The following is a 6,000-nucleotide window of genomic DNA, read 5'->3' as shown; positions in this document are numbered from 1 at the left end:
CAACAAAGGAGGTGGCTTACAAAACACTCGTTCGACCTATACTTGAGTATTGCTCATCAGTGTGGGATCCGTACCAGGTCGGGTTGACGGAGGAGATAGAGAAGATCCAAAGAAGAGCGGCGCGTTTCGTCACTGGGTTATTTGGTAACCGTGATAGCGTTACGGAGATGTTTAATAAACTCAAGTGGCAGACTCTGCAAGAGAGGCGCTCTGCATCGCGGTGTAGCTTGCTCGCCAGGTTTCGAGAGGGTGCGTTTCTGGATGAGGTATCGAATATATTGCTTCCCCCTACTTATACTTCCCGAGGAGATCACGAATGTAAAATTAGAGAGATTAGAGCGCGCACAGAGGCTTTCAGACAGTCGTTCTTCCCGCGAACCATACGCGACTGGAACAGGAAAGGGAGGTAATGACAGTGGCACGTAAAGTGCCCTCCGCCACACACCGTTGGGTGGCTTGCGGAGTATCAATGTAGATGTAGAACTGAAGATGCTAAGATATTTCTTTTTTTAATTTGTGCATAAAGGTTGGTTGTCTAGGGAATACATATATTAAGTAAGATCGTCGTCGGGTTATTCAGCAGAAAAAATTATTTAGCAACGAACTAAAACATACACATACATAGATATAAACAAAAGAAAAAATGGTTCAAATGGCTCTGAGCACTATGGGACTCAACATCTTAGGTCATAAGTCCCCTAGAACTTAGAACTACTTAAACCTAACTAACCTAAGGACATCACACACACCCATGCCCGAGGCAGGATTCGAACCTGTGACCGTAGCAGTCCCGCGGTTCCGGACTGCAGCGCCAGAACCGCACGGCCACCGCGGCCGGCAACAAAAGAAAAATGCAATTTCAATTAATAACACGTCAAGTCACCCGCAGCGTCGACAATTCCTTGGTATCCGAGGCATACTTGAAACCAACTTTTCCGCGTATTCACTTGGAAGAGACCCCAAAATGTGTCGAACCTGTGTTGACAACAGTTTCAAAGTGAAGATCGTTTCTTCTTGTAGCTTCCTTTTTTTTTAAGGCCACACATTTTTTACAGTATTACCATCAGGCGACTGTGAGGGCCAATCCAGTACCTGCACACAGTCTCTTCAAAGCCTGCTGCTGGCCTTCGGATCATTATCCCTCTGCAGTATGTAGCCATCATTTATGTCCCAAAACCAACGTTTGGCAGTCGGCATCAAACATCTTTGATAAGTTTATAACATCTTCTGTGCATTTAAATTGTTCCTAAACACGTGCAAATCTTAGTCAAGAATTCAAAGTAAACTTTATAGAATTGCCTGAATGACGCAGGTTCCCTCTAGCGTGCTGTAGAAAAACTGATGCGATATCTTTTTACTACCCATCTGTGTGTAATGCCGACCACACTCTTAACGTTATATTGGAAACCCCACTCGCAACGTTGTATTCCTCCGACACATCGAACCGGGGACTACTCAACGCGCCACTGCAGCTGTGGCTCGAGGCGAACACTACTCTACTTTTCCAATTATAGTAAGTGTTCCAAAGTAATGCCGTCAAAGAAGCATACCGCTGAGAATGTTACCACATGCGTTTCTGATGCGGTCGACCGTGTCTTCAAGGCCCTTGGCACTTGCTGGAGACCGAGCAAGGTGGCACATTGGTTACCACACTCGACTCGCATTGGGAGGACGTCGGTTCAAATCCGCGTCCAGCCATCCTGATTTAGGTTTGTCGTGATTTTCCTAAATCGCTTCAGGCAAATGGCGGGATGGTTCCTTTGAAAGGGCACTGCCGACTTCCTTGGTTCAAATGGCTCTGAGCACTATGTGACTTAATGTCTGAGGTCATCTGTCGCTATAACTTAGAACTAATTAAACCTAACTAACCTAAGGACATCACACACATCCATGCCCGAGGCAGGATTCGAACCTGCGACCGTCGCGGTCGCTCGGCTCCAGACTGTAGCGCCTAGAACCGCACGGCCACTCCGGCTGGCCGCCGACTTCCTTCCCCATCCTTCCCTAATCCGATGGGACCGATGACCTCGTTGTTTGGTCCCTTCCCCCAAATCAACCAACCAACTTGCTGGTGCACCTTATCTTTTAAATACCCCCACAGGAAGACACATGGCGACGTCAAATCCGGCGACTTGGCGGAACCATTAATAGCGCCACCTCTGCCGATCCGCCGCCCAGTGTAAATACGGTCTAATACCTCGCGTGTTTCAGTTGCGTAAAACGCTGGGCAGCCGTCATGCTGAAACCACAAACGTTGTCGAACGTCCAGGGCAACATACTGCAGTAGTACCGGTAGTTCCTGTTCCAAAAACCTTCGATATTTGAGCCCATTCAATTTGCCGTCGATAAAATCGATAAAATAGGACCAACGAGTTTGTTCCTCATACGTCAAAAAAATGGTTCAAATGGCTCTGAGCACTATGGGACTTAACTTCTGAGGTCATCAGTCCCCTAGAACTTAGAACTTCTTAAACCTAACCAACCTAAGGACATCACACACATCCATGCCCGAGGCAGGATTCGAACCTGCGACCGTAGCGGCCGCGCGGTTCCAGACTGTAGTGCCTAGAACCGCTCGGCCACTCCGGCCGGCACCCATACGTCAACGGACCACGCACGTTGACGGTCAACTTGCCGTAATCAGTGGGACGCCAGTAATGCATGTTATTCCGGTTAACGCTATTATGATTTGTGAATATAGACTCATCGGTAAATAGAACCTCGCAAAGAACGTGGGGGCGTTTATATCTATTGACGCGCCCATTCACAAACACTACCCGGTTATAGAAATCAGCGCAATGAAGTTCTTGATGCAGTGCCACTTGGTATGGGTGATACTTTTGACCACACAGTATTGTAACAGTACTACCTACAGACATACTGTAATCGCCGTGTAATTGCCGGCCACTTATCCGTGGGTTGCGGTACACTTCCGCTAGTACAGCTATTTCATTAGCTTTTCCCGTAACACGTTTGCTTCGTTTCTTTTTGCACGTCTGTATGCTGGCATCAGACAGAAAGGTGTTCACAACCTTGTAAAAGAACGGACGAGAGAGAGTTTTCTTTGGAAAACGCTCGGCATACAAGAAAACAATAGCCTCCACATTTCTCCTACATTCTCCGTATATCGGGATCATTTCAGTTTTTTCGGCTGTAGTTGCACCACTCATCGTCCACTTGTAAAGAATACGAAGTAGGTGGGGGCTAAGACGACGTAGGAGTTGAAATGCTGAAATGAATTTCACTAACGACAAGTTCCGGTTTCTTCTAAGCGCAAGAGGGTTGTGCTACGATGCTGACAAGAAGGACCACAAGGGGAACTCCGAAAATTTTGGCAAAATTTACAGCCGTGACGGGGATGGTGAACAACAACGTGCATAAATTTTATCAGGCCGCGATTCCATCAAACTTTCAACAACTGAAAAACTCTTGCAGTTCTCTGTTACACACAGTGACGGAAGAATCTTCCCGAATTTAAGCGTAGCAGTACATATTATACTGACAGTCGCTATCTCCGTCCTTTAGCAAATCAGCTCATTCTCTCGTGTCCCAGCACATCTGTGGGACCAAGATGACTCAGTGAATTTTCTATGCATGATATTGAAAGGGTGAAGACCGAGAAATATGATATTCACGCAGTGATTGAGTAACTTACGGTAGCGAAATAAAAAGTAAATTTTGCTTAAGTCAGTCGCTGTGCGCACAGTAGTGCTTAGAATTTGACAAGAGGCAACTACAGACGTCCGGCCATGATTATGGGTTCTTTGATTGCTCTCGGAGGTGGCTCATCTGAACTACAACATAAGATATTAATCCACTTTATTAGATGAATAATAAAAAAATTAGTTAACTTGATAACATGCTTTGCCACAGGAGTGCTTGACAATTTAAAACAGTCATGACTATTAAAGCATCAGTTGATGCCCTAGTTAAAAACTGACAAATTGTTCTCTTGAAGTACAGTGTTCAACATTTACAAAACTGCATTTCCGTCAGACTTGAACAACTCTTCAGCCCTTCTCGATGAAGCTGACTGCTTCAGCTGAGGGCACGAACTGAGCAGAGTACTTCCAAGTTCGGTTCTTTATTGACCACCGTGTGAGGACGCAGCTGCGCTGACAGAAAGGGCCAATCTTATTCACCCTCTCCCATTCGTCACTGCGTATTGTAGCAAGATATCACTAATGTCTGTGGTATAGATGTGCGTTGCTCAATATGAACAGTACCAAATAAACTTTTAATAATTTTAGCATTTTTCAGTTAAAACAAATGTAATCAACCATCAGCTGCAATGAGAGTTACGTCAGTGTTTCTTATGTTGTTTTACGTTTTCCTTATGAAAACATGATTTCAAGAGCATTTCGCAATAATATATTTTATTTTTTCATAGACACTATACATTTCTTTGCTCCAGTATTATGTAATATTTAAAATTTAAATTTAAATCAGTCTTGATCGCAATCTTGTTAATATATATATATATATATATATATATATATATATATATATATATATATATATATATATATATATATATATATATATACACATATGTATGTATTATTGGAGTGAGTGACCGGTTTCGACTCTATGAAAGTGTCATCTTCAGACTCTGTAAAGATATATTGCCAGAGCAGTATAGAGTTATAATAAGCATATAAAAATATATAAAAATAAGATAAATAGTTCTGAAAGTATTTGTATGGAGTGTAGCCATGTATGGAAGTGAAACATGGACGATAACTAGTTTGGACAAGAAGAGAATAGAAGCTTTCGAAATGTGGTGCTACAGAAGAATGCTGAAGATTAGATGGGTAGATCACATAACTAATGAGGAAGTATTGAATAGGATTGGGGAGAAGAGAAGTTTGTGGCACAACTTGACCAGAAGAAGGGATCGGTTGGTAGGACATGTTCTGAGGCATCAAGGGATCACCAATTTAGTATTGGAGGGCAGCGTGGAGGGTAAAAATCGCAGAGGGAGGCCAAGAGATGAATACACTAAGCAGATTCAGAAGGATGTAGGTTGCAGTAGGTACTGGGAAATGAAGAACCTTGCACAGGATAGAGTAGCATGGAGAGCTGCATCAAACCAGTCTCAGGACTGAAGACCACAGCAACAACAACAACAACAAGATAAATAGTAATAAATTATACCCAGGGCGGTGGATGGACACTGCTAGATGAGGGAACGGGTATTAATAGGGCTGGTCACACCCACCGTTCTGAGTATGACATCATAAGTAGCCAATTAGAAAACACGTTCATGATTATATAACTTAGTACATAACTACGAAGGAACAGTTACAATTGGAATACATCGTAATGTCAATTATTGATCATTATTCGTCAATGAATATAAATTATAATATTAAATTGGTTCAGTGGTATGAAATAAGGCTTACAGTAGGCTGCCCTCTAAACTCAGAACTACAAAATCTGCACCAAAGATTGTCGTTGCCCCAGAGTTTACGTGTATAATCGAGGGTTACCATGGAAATGGCGTCGTGTTCCGCTGTGGACGTTAGTGGTGCTAGGGTGAGAAACGTCGTATGTTACAGTTATGTGATGCCATAGAAATATGGTAACTTCTGCTCTCTTCTGATATCAGCGCCATGGAAAATAACAGTACTATGGCGGAATCACACCGACATTTCTGTAATAACAGTGGAACGAGGTTACTAAAGTGCATCGATAGTTGCCGTGGAAACGGCGTCCTAGCCCGGTGAGGCAGGCATCAGATGATCACAGATTATTAATCTCTGATTATTAACAAGATTGCGGTCAAGACTGTTTCAAATTTTAATTTTAACTACTTTTAAGATCGCTGACTAAGTTTTCAAAAATCTTATGTAATATTGTTCCAGTATTGTCTACTTACGCAATTAAAATGTAGCAGGATCTCACAACTATTTATGTTACAAACACACAATTGCCATGCAACGAAAAAGAAATGTTTTTGTGTAAAAATTTGGCGTTGCACTGCATTTTCTTTGTGTT

This window comes from Schistocerca piceifrons, chromosome 2 (assembly GCF_021461385.2).
Source record: "Schistocerca piceifrons isolate TAMUIC-IGC-003096 chromosome 2, iqSchPice1.1, whole genome shotgun sequence".
Taxonomy (NCBI): domain Eukaryota; kingdom Metazoa; phylum Arthropoda; class Insecta; order Orthoptera; family Acrididae; genus Schistocerca; species Schistocerca piceifrons.
Note: the sequence above shows the minus strand (reverse complement) of the source record.